Raw genomic sequence first — 13684 nt, 5'->3', positions numbered from 1 at the left:
GACCCTAGCTTTATTTGCTTGCACACACAAAAGAGGAAGATGGATTATGCCTGGGATCGAACATAGGTCTGGTCTACATATCAGACCTACATCGTATAACTACGTTGCTCAGGAGTGTGAAAAATCCACACCCCTAAGCAACAGTTATACCAACTTCACCCCCCCCCACACACACACACAAACAGCACTAGGTCAGTGGGAAAGCTTCTCCTGCTGATAATCCACCTCCCCGAGAGGCAGTAACTCTACGCTGCACCAATGCAGTGCTTTATGTATAGGCAAGCCGTAAGAGTTCGTAGTGGATGCAGACCAGCAATATCAACAAGTCTGGGATATGGCAAAATAAAGAGGCAGGACACACAGTTTAAGAACACTGACCTTAATCCCCGTGCAACATTCCTACTGACTGCAGCCCACATAACAGTTAGATCACTCTTCCAAGGAGTCCTGATGGAGGACCTTAACAGGATGCGTTAAGGGCAGAGCAGCAGCTGTAGGACTGGATTTTGTTGGCATGACAGTCCCTAGTTTTGCTTTGTGTCAGTTTAACGGATTGTAATTACTACATTGCCCTTCCATCGCACTTTCACTGGAAGTTTCCTATGTGCATTGCAAGCAATAATTAAAGATGCCTCAAAATCCCCCAAGGAGCAGGAATTAGACAAACTTTACAAAGGGTGAAAACTAGGGCACAGAAAAGTGAAGTGACTTGCAGTGTAAATCAAGGTCAGAGGTGGGAGCAGAAGCCCGACAAAGGGTATGTCTTCACTACCAACATTAAAGTGCTTTTACATGGCTGCATAGTCGCGGCAGAGCTCTCTCCCAGCGCTGTAAAAAAAACCCCTCCCACAAAGGGAGTAGCTCCCAGCGCTGGTTCACTGTCTACACTGCCACTTTACAGTGCTGAAACTTGCAGAGCTCAGGGGGGGGGGGGTGTCTTTTCACACTCCGGAGCGAGAAAGTTGCAGCGCGGTAAAGCGGCAGCGTAGACAAGGCTTAAGAGGCCGAGTGGATAAGCCTAACCACTGAACTTCTGCTTCTGCCCAATTTCTTGCTCTAACAAGGAGACCTCAATTTCCTCCTTACGCCACTCTGACCCAAAAGAATCCTTTTAGCAGTGTGAGGGATTAGATTTAAAAGCTAATCTTAAAAAATTATGTAATATTAGGCTGAGAAAAGAAGTGTGTACATCTGGATATAGTGCTTAGATTATCCACAAGTGTGTTTTTAAAAGTCATACGATACATAGAGTACATAATCAGCAATAACCCAAATTTAGGTGAATAGATTTAACAATACAGTTTAGATATTAGAATCTGAATACTCGGATACGTCACTCGTGAAAAGTTGTACAGAGATTTGGTTGGGAAAAGCAAATATATCAATGAGTGGAGATTGTCCCTCAGTAATTGAGAATTAAGTAGGTTGTCCATTTAGAAAATACAATCCATGAGGAAAGTATTTCAGTTACTTTCCTGACTGCACTTCTCATCGGCACTCCAGTTCATCCCTCCTGGTATTGCCGATGTCCAGTGATGTGTTCTCTCCCTGTCCTCTTCCATTAAAGTGATATGTCAGAACGCACATTCCACCATGTGAGAGCTACATGAGAGCCCAAGGATTCCTAAAAAAACAAATTACCACAGAGCCAGCCGCACTGGCAAAGTCAACAGGATAATGCTGCCACTGAAGCATGACAGAGTGTCAAACCCCCACTATCGTGTTCAGGAGACACTTGAAAGGCAACACACAACCTCTGTCCACCTGCAACAGAATTGCCCGTAAACTGAACTCAAAACACACAAACTCTGAATTATTTAGTTTGCGAGAGCTCTGAAGGACTCGGTTCAAAGCCGCAGAAAGAATGCGGAAGCTGCTGAATAGCAACAAGAGACAGATTTCCCTTCCCCCTCCCCACCCCCCTGCCAAAATTCACAAAGACAATAATCATCCCAAATCCAAAGCATTGATGTGGCACTCTGACCGTGACTAACAGATGATCCTGCACCAGGCCCACATAAGAAATTAGCAATCTGGAATTCTTCGGGCCAACAAACCACTATTTCGGTTTCCGAAGCACCTGACTCTTCTGAATGGATGATTTCCATTAAGCCTGGGATAGAAAGCAGAGTGAACAGAGCTGCTTCCATTTTAACAATTGCCTAAATCTTGGGAAAAGCAACTCTCTTGGACACATTGTTTTGCAAGGCAGCTGTGGGCTGTAAAGCTGTCTTTGAAACACTACAAACCTGCCGCAGCTCAGTTCAGAACAGTTTTTTGCAACAATCCCTCCAGTTCTCTCCTAAGCTCAGGAGAAATCAGTTTTTATTCAATTTAATAAAACACACACACGCAGCCATAATTAGGCCTCACAGAAGCACCAGAGCATTCTTGGGATGTTTTGCTGAGCCATAAAGGCCTTCTGAAAAGCAGCTCATTCAGAAAAGGGACCTACCACTTTCATTATGACCCACACACAAGCCCATGATAAGTTTGTGACCATGAAGTAATTGATCATAAACAACCACTCCCTCAACAGGCAAAGGCACTTTGAATACACCATGCCTAGCACCGAGGAGACGAAGCTTCTAATACACCTGCAATGCAAACGACTAATAATAATACTTCATAAAAAGAAAAGGAGTACTTGTGGCACCTTAGAGACTAACAAATTTATTAGAGCATAAGCTTTCGTGAGCTACAGCTCACTTCATCGGATGCATTTGGTGGAAAAAACCGGTTTTTTCCACCAAATGCATCCGATGAAGTGAGCTGTAGCTCACGAAAGCTTATGCTCTAATAAATTTGTTAGTCTCCAAGGTGCCACAAGTACTCCTTTTCTTTTTGCGAATACAGACTAACACGGCTGCTACTCTGAAACCAATAATACTTCAGTTACACGAGAAGCCGTTCCTGGGAGATTCAATTTCAGTAGCGCAGTGTCCCAGAGCGCAGAGGTATCTCTGGCTTTACAGGATCAGGTGAGGGTTGGCAAGATTCCCGTAACAAGCATTAACTTATGCAGCTTGCATCAGAATCACAGAGTCCCGTCCTAGTTGACTCACTCCTTCAGCTTTTCATAGGCACACAGGACTGGTCTTCACTGCAACGTTAGCCCAACATGACTTGAGTTTTGCCCCTAACCTGATTCTCATCCAGGCACAAAAATCTCTGACTCAAATTAGGTCCTGGTTTAAACTAGAGCTAGCTAGGGTCCACGAGGGGGCACGGGTTGAAACTCCAGTGCTCCTTAAACAAGCGCTTGTCATGCCGTAGGGCACAGCTGCTCAGTATCATACCGCTACACACTGCTCTCCCTCACACTAAGCTAACTCACGTACAGATGACTCGAGCTAACTCTGCAGTGAAGCAATACCCAGAAACCCATTGTTCACCTTGCTGTACAATTAGTGTGTGGAATTAAGGCCTTGTTTACAGCAGGAAAACACAGAACTCTTCATTCATCACCAGTGCATCACCACCGGTAACAGCAATGCTAAAAGGGGGTACAGGCGGGCTCTGGCATTTTTACCCTCTAACCCTGCTCCAAGTAAGTCCTGGGCCTGATTCTGAGGGGTGCAGAGTAGCTGCCCCTCCCTGACCTCAATGGAAGTTAAAGGTGCACAGCTGCTTTCAAGATCAGGCCCAAAGTCATGTGCCTAAATTGTCACTATGCTCAATTTTGTCTGTGCATGTAACATCCTTGATAAGTTTATGAACGGGATACGACATGATCCAGGAGGGTCCTATGCCTTGATTCAATAGGGATCAAAATTTAATTCCTTCCTTTCTAGGCAGGATGACCAGAGATTCGCAACACAATTGACCTAAAAGAAGTCGTCTTAAAACTATGCAGCATGGTCAGGAAGTTCCTCAACTCAGGAGCAGCCACATAAAGAACTATGGCTTCTAACGAAGAGGAAAGATACAAAGACTGAGCATGAAACAACACAGTGAGGTCAGTGCTTTGGCCCTAGCCAACAGAGCAATGAGCTGGCTGAAAAAAAGAAACAGAGGAACTAACCCAAAAATCTAAATCCTGACGGAGGGGGACTGAGGCTGCCAAATTACCAATAAGTAGAACGATGTATCTTAGGGTGCAGAGAAATACTACTCTACAGGACAGATCCAGTCATAAATCCAGATGGTGCACAGAACTGACAGCTTCTCTCAAAGATGTTCAAAGAGGGGGGGGGGGGAAAGGTGGTTCTTCAAGCACTCACAATTAGCAACAGAAGGCTCTGCAGAAAACCATTCCCAACCCCAATGTAAAAATAAACTTCGTCCCCCAATCCCACGCTGCTGCCACCCACCGACTCCTAAATTATTAATCTGAAGAGGGAAAAAAAAAAATCAAGTAGCAAGGAACCCAACCCTTCGCTTTGATTTCACAGTGAAGAGTATTAGATGTGTTACATAAGTGTATTCTGCACCCACTACCTTCTCTACATCAGTCTTCCTAAAACTGATCATCTTCTGTTAACCCCTCCCCTGCCAGCACCTCTTTTCTCTCCCCATGCTGGCTTTTCCGCCATCATCCTTGCTTTCCAAACTCAACCTCGCATGAACCATAATTTCACTCCTCTCTCAACCTCTCATTAACTGGTCTCTCACTAAGTTGCTGCATTGCTTCTCTACCACGGAAGTCCACTTGTTCCTCAAAGTGCTCCATTATTAGTCATCCTAATCACATCTTAATTGCTGTCTCTCTCTCCTTTTCATTTCTCGCCACTTCATCTATCTTCCTCACCTCTCCATGTCCTCACCTTCAGAGTTATTCAGAATCTTGCCCTCTTTTGTGCCTTTATTATTCCCTTTGTATAGAAAAGGCACATCAGGAGCTTCTGTTCTCACTCTCATAACACGTGAACATGGGGACATTCAATAAAGTGTAAAGGCGGCAAATTTAAAACCAATAATTAGACTATGGAACTCATTGCCACAGGAAGTTGCTGAGGTCAGTAATGCCAAGATTTAAAGAGACATGGGCATTTAGGATAAAAATATCCAGAGTTCTAATAGTTAATACTAACAAATTTAAAGGATATTAAACCTTTTGCTTCAGGGCTTAAATCAATTTTCATTAGACCACAGTGAGACCCAACGTAGGGGACAAATTATTGCACATCTGCTCTACTGGGGAGGTTCTTATACCTTCCTCTTAAGTATTAGGCGCTGGCCAATATCTAAGACATGATACTGGACTAGATGAACCTTTTTTCTGATCCCCTCTAACAATGCATAGCCCTCATCTTTACATCATTATTCATCCTCTTCTTCCCACTCCAGCCTGGAACCCCCTCATGCTTCCTGTTTGCCAAGGAAACAACTTTCATAAGATTCAGACATTCCAAGGCCAGAAGGCACCATTGGGATCATCTAGTCAGATGACCATAGAACCTTACGTGAGCCTCCTCTCTCCCTTTAAGTCTATTTGTGCAAGATACCCCTCCATCTCACAAATCCTCTCTCTTTGCTCTCCCATGTCTTGTATCTCAGCTGCTCGGGGCAGAAGACAAGGTCTCTCTGGTCATAAAGTACTATATGATTTCAGCACTGAGGTGGGGCTTTAGATTTCATTTCTGTGTCCGCGGTTCAGGTACTGAACCCTCCAATGGGGTAGGAACAGAATCTGAGTGGGCGCTACCGGGTGCCTGTTTTTATTCAGAGTTCTCAGACTGCTGATGAACTCAGGTCGGAGGTCAACCAGAGAGGGCTTTGGGAGAAGGCTGAGGGTGTGATACCTGGAACAACAAAGAAATGGAAGAGAGCTTTTCTGCAGGGGCTGGCTGGCTTCGTTCCTGTCTGATTGATTATTATACTAAATGAACATCAGGGTGCCTAGGAGTCTTTTTTACTATTTAAAAATAAATAAATGTGATAATCACTGTGTTGGGTGGTTGGAAGGCTCCTTCTCCCTCATGCTTCCCAACTGGAAAAGTGGCAGTTGCCCCCACATAGGGGCCTACATTTATTACCATGGAAAACCATCAGAAGGGAGGGGAAAGTCAGTGAGAGACGGTGAAGAGGCAACTTGATCATGTCTACAAGTACCTATGTGGAGAGAAGATATCCAATACTAGGCCTTTTAATCCAGCAGACAAAGGCACAAGAAGAGCCAACAGCAGAGTTCAAACTGGGTTTCTTTTTTCTTTCTTTCTTTCTCTTTCTTTCTTTCAAATTAAGATCAGTAGCGATTAACCACTGGAACAGATTACCAAGGGATGCGGTAAATTCCACATCACTTAAGAGTCTTCAAATCAAGATTTAGAAAGACGGCCCAAGACATACTGTAATTCAACCACAAGTTGTTGTATTAGATACAGGAATCACAGAGTGAAATTCTCTGGCCTGTGTTATGCAGGAGATCACAACTAGAAGATAATCAATGGTCCCTTCTGGCCTCAAAATCTACACTAAGTTTACATGTAGCCTGGCAGGGTAGGGGGCTGGAGAGAAGAGACAGTGACAATGAGACATGTGGCTAGAGACCTTAATGAACAAGTCAACCAGAGCACTCTTTGACAAGCAAACATACAAGAAATAAGTTGCACCATCTTGCCATTGGAGATGCACCTGCAAACAAACTGCAAAATCATGGGAGCAGTCAGTCAGGACAATCAGCAGTTCCACAAAGCAGTAGTAAAGGCATGAAAGGAGGCCACCAGTGGAGCAAGAAGAAAGCCGTGTGATTTTTATTTATTTTTTTGTTAAGAGTTTCCTTCTGGTGGTGCTGATAAGTGTTAGCAAAAACAACTGTCATCCAAACACATGAAAACAAAATACAAAAGTAACTGGGTATCTGAAAACCATCTGGGTGCTGGAACAAATGGGGGCGGGGGGGGCAGTTGTGGGAGAGCAGAGAATACATTTCCACTCAGTGGAAGTAAAGTGTAATGCAAGTGGACACTGACCATACTCACATTGGTATCTTCCCGGGATCTGTCTCCAGAAGTTGGTTTCATGCCAAACATGAAAGCAAGCAGCAGTGTAAAGTCAAGTAATGGTTTATGATCATATATTTGAGTTTCAGTTCCCATTATAAACCCTGGTTTCAGTGAACGAAACCAGCTTTCCTTTTCAGGGCAGGGAGGAGGTGTGAGTGAAGGCAAAGTCAAAACAAGCATGAAACTAACATTCGAAAAGAGACATCAGACAAATGTAAGGAAGCACCTGGCTAGGTATAACATCCCTTGCTTGAGTCATAGATTATAAAGTAACATGATGCTGTCCCAGCCAAATATTCATCCATCAACAAATCCAAACCTTAAGGGGTTTTGGTTTTTTTGTTTTTTTTTTGGTGCTTCACATAATGTTTCTGTTTGTCCATTCAATTTAGTCATGGTTTCAAGAAAACTTTCCCCAACCGGATTTGCAAGACGCAAAGGACAATCAATACATTCAGCTAACAGGTTTATTCCTTTATCACAAAGGAAAGCACTTTCCTTACAAGGGTGCCAGGATTAGTTAATGTTTTTACTGGCAGCAGATGACCAATTCCTTGGCGACTTCTCAGACTCTGTTTAGGGCTTTTGTATAAAAAGCATTTTTCAAAGCTACTAAGGTCCTTTGTATCCTCCTTTTGCCACTCTTTACAGCTGGTTATTTTCAATAAACCCAAGCTCCACCTGTTTACTAGCCCATTGTGAAAGATGCTGCCCATGTCAACTCGCAACCCTGGAGAGTGTCCAGCTGATTTTTGCCAAGTTCAGTAATTTTTAATTGCGAGTAAAAAGTATCCTGAAGTCTTTCAAGTTTTGTATGGCACTTCCCTGCTGGAAAGTAACTGAGTCCCAGACCCTCAAAGGTATTTAGGCTCCTAACTTCCAATGGAAGTCATCATTGAGGATCTAGGCCTCAGAGACCGGTGACCTAGAGAGAGAGGATTCTTTGTATCCCATTCATCAGCTTAAGCCCAGCATAGCCACCATTGTTTTCCACAGGCCACCAGTCAACCAAATTCAAATGAATGGATGGGTCCCACCTCATAAGATCTGCCACCATAGCTGGCACTAGCCATCTGCATTGCTAGCAATCTCAACAGAGACTGCCGCCCCTCCTGCAAGGGTAGAATGCCCCAATGTCGTATTTCCCATCCCTAGTGGAAGAAGAGCCATCAGTAGAGCCCTGTGCGGATACAAAAATTTGGATCAGCGGCCGATCCACAAAGATGGTATGCAATACAACCGCAGATATCTACATCCATGGTTGCAGATGCTGATAAAAAGGAGATATCCGTGGATTTGCAGGGGAAATCTAGCCATCTGGTCAGGGCTGAGGCATGTGAGCAGAAGAGAAAAAACTTTTATTCTGCTATTACCTGTTCTGTCCAGGAATAAAGAGGGGGAGTTCTGCATCCATGGCTGTCAATGCAGCATCTTGTCCTGGCATTGGATTTATTTAAGAGGTAACATTAGATACTGGTTAGAGGACAGTCAGGAGATAAGGCTTTCTAGTGTTCTGCTGTACAACGTTAGTGACAAGCTCAATTTTGGGCACCCAGTTTGAGACACTTTGGACCCGAGTTTGAGCTGCTGAGTATTCACAGCTCCCATTGAATTCAGCACCTCTGAAAGTCCAGCCCAAAGCATCTCTCCTTGGGCACTCAAAACCAAATGTCACTTTGGAAAATGGTGGCCTTAAGCGCTCCATGATTCAACTCAATCATCATCTTACCTTACATCCCTCCCCCAACCAGGTGTTTATTGAGCTCTTTGAGCATGAGAAATGCAATGAAAGTGCTCAGGATTAGTATTAAAAATATAAATATTTAGTAGGGCTGTCAAGCAATCAAAAAAATTAATCGCGTTGTTAACAATAACAGAATACATTTATTTTTGGATTTGGATTTCAATTATAAACACAAAATACAAGTGTACAGAGCTCACTTTCCATTTATATTTGATTACAAGTATCTGCACTGTAAAAAACAAAATAGTATTTTTCAATTCACCTAAGTACTGTAGTGCAATCTCTATCATGAAAGTGCAGCTTACACACGTAGAATTATGCACACCAAAAAACAGTGTTCAAAAATAAAACAATGTAAAATGGTTGAGCCTGCAAGTCCACTCAGTCCTACTTCTTGTTCAGCCAATTGCTCAGCCAAATAAGTTTGTTTACATTTCCAGGAGATGCTGCTGCCCGCTTCTTGTTTACAATGTTTACAGCATTATCTCCTGGAAATGTAAAGAAACTTGCTTGTCTTAGGGGTTGGCTGAACAAGAAGTAGGACTGAATGGACTTGTATGCTCTGAAGTTTTACGTTGTTTTGGTTTTGAGTGCAGTTATGTAACAAAAAAAATCTACTTTTGTAAATTGCACTTTCACAACAAAGAGATTGCACTATAGTACTTGTATGAGGTGAACTGAAAATACTATTTCTTTTGTTTATCATTTTTACAGTGCAAATATTTGTAATAAAAAATATACACTTTCATTTCAATTACAACGCAGAATACAATATATATGAAAATGTAGAAAAACATTCAAAATAGTTAATAAATTTTAATTGGTATTCTATTGTTTAACAGTGCAATTAAAACTGCAATTAATAGCGATTAATTTTTTTGAGTTAATGGCGTGAGTTAACTGCGATTAATTGACAGACCTAATATTTAGACAAAATGAAAGCTATTGGAAAATCAACCAATTAACATTTCAGAAGTGTTCTTATGATCTGCTCCTTCCAACTGCAACAGCTACGTGGAACTAGCATACAGAGCTGGATACATTCTCAGACCCACTTTCTGGAGGCTATAATTGCTAACCCAGCGCATCCTCCGTATGTGGCAGCTCCTGCCAGCCAGAGATATTGAATGCATTAAATATCAGCATGGATTGAGTTACAAACCAGGACACTGTCCAATTTGAAATGTCAGTCATAAAAAGTAACAGTGAGGGCAAAAATATCCAAGAGCACATCTGCTGATCAACGTGCCTATATAGGAAGGTTAAGCTCTCTCCCTTTGTTACTCTAGGGTACTGATGTCTATATATTTATTTCCAAATAAAAATACCTTCGGTGTCTGCAGGCTGAGCCTTACTTCACTTTTAATCTACACTTGCATTTCACTTGCTAACAATTAGTGGCATCTCCACACAGGCTAATTGAAGCTGAGAATGTCCTAACGGAGACAGCTGTTCCCAGAGACTGTCATACACAGAGCAGTTACCAGAGGAAAAGAGCCAACTCCTACAAAAACACTCCAACAAGCCATCTGGGGGCTTGGAAAGTTTTATACTAGAGTGTTTCTGTAGCCCTGTAGTAGTAACAGTCCCATTTTACCTATTTCCCCTGCTTTGATTTTCCCCACCCGGGAAAAATATCAGCATAACCTTTCAGGATAAATAGCAAAAAGAAAAGGAGTATGCATCTGAATGCATCCGATGAAGTGAGCTGTAGCTCACGAAAGCTTATGCTCAAATAAATTTGTTAGTCTCTAAGGTGCCATAAGTACTCCTTTTCTTTTTGCGAATACAGACTAACACGGTTGCTACTCCGAAACCTGTCATTATGCAAGGATAAATAGCGCGGTCTGCCCACTAAGCCTCATTTTGCTGAGACCCTGGTTATCCAAAATTCCCATTTACCAGAACCAAAGTAACACCCCTCAACAGTAAAACCCGCTATGGATTCATTTCCACATCTCCTTCTTCTCATTCAAAGAAGTAAGGTTTAACTGCATTGGGAAGCGTAGCTACGGTGGAATATGCAAAGCTGTAGAGGGTCCTTTAGCTAGAGTACAGTATTCACTACATGTTTTCTGGGGATCAGAGCAACAGCAATCCAGACTCCTGGGTTGTACTCCCAGTTCTGGCACCCATTTGACACAGGCCAGTCACTGTCTCTCTACATCTCAGTTTCTTACCTCAGAGAGGGAGGTAATTCTGACCCAACTCTGCTAAGCACTTTGAGATCCTCAGATGACAGGCACTGCACAAGAATTTTCTCTGAGGTCCCCTGCCACACAGTAAGTGGTGGCGACCACAGATGCTATATATTTTATATATTTTGACATGATGTCATGCACTATTTGGAACATTCCTGCCCATCCCCACCGCAGCATGTCACATATAACAGAGCCCTGACTTTTCTGCCATTCCTCCCCCCATCCATTCTACTGACACCCTCCATCCTCCCTGAGCATTTCTAGCTCACCCACTATCAGAGCATCCGGGGCCTCTTCTCCACTGACCTACACCCTGATCTCCAGATCTCCACGCTCTAAAACGCCCGAGTCCCTCACCCTAACCAGCCACACACACATGCAGCCCCTTCTAGTCCCCTCACTTGCCCCAGTCCCCTCACTTACCCCTTCTGTGGCCTTGTAACCCCATCATTTACCTCTTCTCACCTCCCACAAGTCCTCTGTGCCCCAGCTGCCCCCTCCCGTCACATGCGCCCTATACATGCCCTCAGCTCCCCTATACAACCCCACCCGCAACTCCCCCTTCCTCTCAAATGGCCACTTCCCTCACATGCCCCCTTCCCCCAGCCCCACTCTGCTCACACATCCCAGCCACAGACAGAGCCCTGCACCAATACAAAAATTTGTATCCGGTGCCAATCCGCGAACATGGTCCACGGACATCCCAGATTGGCAGGGCTCTACACGCACACACACAGCCCCCCCCCTCACCCCGATGCCTTCATATCCCCCTTGTGCCCCCAACCCCCCTCGGCTCCCCCTCCCCAGCCCCCAACCCCCCTCGGCTCCCCCTCCTCTCACACCCCCTCCCCAGCCCCCAACCCCCCTCGGCTCCCCCTCCTCTCACACCCCCTCCCCAGCCCCCAACCCCCCTCGGCTCCCCCTCCTCTCACACCCCCTCCCCACCCCCACCCCCCCTCGGCTCCCCCTCCTCTCACACCCCCTCCCCAGCCCCCAACCCCCCTCGGCTCCCCCTCCTCTCACACCCCCTCCCCAGCCCCCAACCCCCCTCGGCTCCCCCTCCTCTCACACCCCCTCCCCAGCCCCCAACACCCTCGGCTCCCCCTCCTCTCACACCCCCTCCCCAGCCCCCAACCCCCCTCGGCTCCCCCTCCTCTCACACCCCCTCCCCAGCCCCCAACCCCCCTCGGCTCCCCCTCCTCTCACACCCCCTCCCCAGCCCCCAACCCCCCGGCTCCCCCCCTCCCACACCCCCTCCCCAGCCCCCAACCCCCCTCGGCTCCCCCTCCTCTCACACCCCCCCCCCCCCCAGCCCCCAACACCCTCGGCTCCCCCTCCTCTCACACCCCCCCCAGCCCCCAACCCCCTCGGCTCCCCCTCCTCTCACACCCCTCCCCAGCCCCCAACCCCCCTCGGCTCCCCCTCCTCTCACACCCCCTCCCCAGCCCCCAACCCCCTCGGCTCCCCCTCCTCTCACACCCCCCCAGCCCCCAACCCCCCTCGGCTCCCCCTCCTCTCACACCCCCCCAGCCCCCAACCCCCCTCGGCTCCCCCTCCTCTCACACCCCCCCCAGCCCCCAACCCCCCTCGGCTCCCCCTCCTCTCACACCCCCTCCCCCCCCCAACCCCCCTCGGCTCCCCCTCCTCTCACACCCCCTCCCCAGCCCCCAACACCCTCGGCTCCCCCTCCTCTCACACCCCCTCCCCAGCCCCCAACCCCCCTCGGCTCCCCCTCCTCTCACACCCCCTCCCCAGCCCCCAACCCCCCTCGGCTCCCCCTCCTCTCACACCCCCCCCAGCCCCCAACCCCCCTCGGCTCCCCCTCCTCTCACACCCCCCCCAGCCCCCAACCCCCCTCGGCTCCCCCTCCTCGATCCCCCCCCCCCTCACCGGCTGTCTCCCGGGGGCGGGGCGGGGGCTCTCGTGCTGTCTCCCCCCGGGTCCTGGTCACTCCGCCGCCGCAGCCACCATATTAGGAACCAGGCAACATCCGGGGACACCCCCCTCCTTCCTCGGCTCTTCCCCGTTGCCGCGGCAACAGGGGCCGCCTCCTGAGGGGAGAGGAGGCAAACCAGCCCCACCTCCCATTCTCCACCTCTGATTGGCCGGAAACGACGCCGCTCTGCGGGCACTGCCCACTCGGGGGCGGAGGGGGCGGGAGAACTCGCAGCGTCGTGCGTCCTGATTGGCTGGAGGAGAGGCTGATTGATGGGAGGGGGAAAAGGGGGCGTACCTTCTCTTAAAGGGGACGTCGCCCCATTCTGTGGAGTGTGGGGTCAGCCCGGGAAGAGGGCGAGGGCATGGAGGCGTGGGGGATGGCTCCTATTGACCTTTCCCAGACTGCCACGGGCGGGTGGGGTCATCTTGTTACAGCACTGCCACCATTTTGAGCATGTGATGTTGCCATGGCACCCTAATGATGTCCTCTGAGCGAGACAAGATGTCATCATGTTCTGCTTTGATGTCATCACAAAAAGGCATGACGTCATCCGGCCACAGGGGGTTGTCACCGCGGCGCGCTAGGATGCTTTGGCTGAGGTCATTTGCTCCCAGCCTAAGATCTTCTGAGAAATGTGACATCGTGGCGTGATAGGACATCATCACCTGGGGCCCTGCAGTCACTTGGTCCGGCTGAAATGTGACATCATGCCGCAAGATGACATCACAAGACGAAGACCCAGCATCGCTCGGTCCCATCCTTGCACCATGATGCAGCGTCATGAGGTGAGATGCAAGACCCCGGGGCTGCGAACCCTTGTGATGTTCTCATGGGATTTGACCAGGAGTCCTGA

At 47.4% G+C, this 13684-nt stretch overlaps 1 protein-coding gene across 2 annotated transcripts in view; it reads right to left on the bottom strand.

Moving 5' to 3' along the window:
- The window catches only part of PAK4 (p21 (RAC1) activated kinase 4), a 98261-nt gene extending 85299 nt beyond the window's left edge, over positions 1-12962 (bottom strand). Inside the window, exon 1 of one of the 2 annotated variants that reach the window (XM_038381989.2) lies at positions 12783-12962. The gene's annotated coding sequence lies outside the window, so the exon portion shown is untranslated. The remainder of the gene's footprint in view (positions 1-12782) is intronic. The other variant, XM_038381993.2, reaches the window with a different exon arrangement.
- Positions 12963-13684: the final 722 nt, after the last annotated feature.

Source organism: Dermochelys coriacea, chromosome 23, assembly GCF_009764565.3.
Source record: "Dermochelys coriacea isolate rDerCor1 chromosome 23, rDerCor1.pri.v4, whole genome shotgun sequence".
Lineage (NCBI taxonomy): Eukaryota > Metazoa > Chordata > Testudines > Dermochelyidae > Dermochelys > Dermochelys coriacea.
Note: the sequence above shows the minus strand (reverse complement) of the source record. Positions and strands in the feature narration are given on the sequence as shown.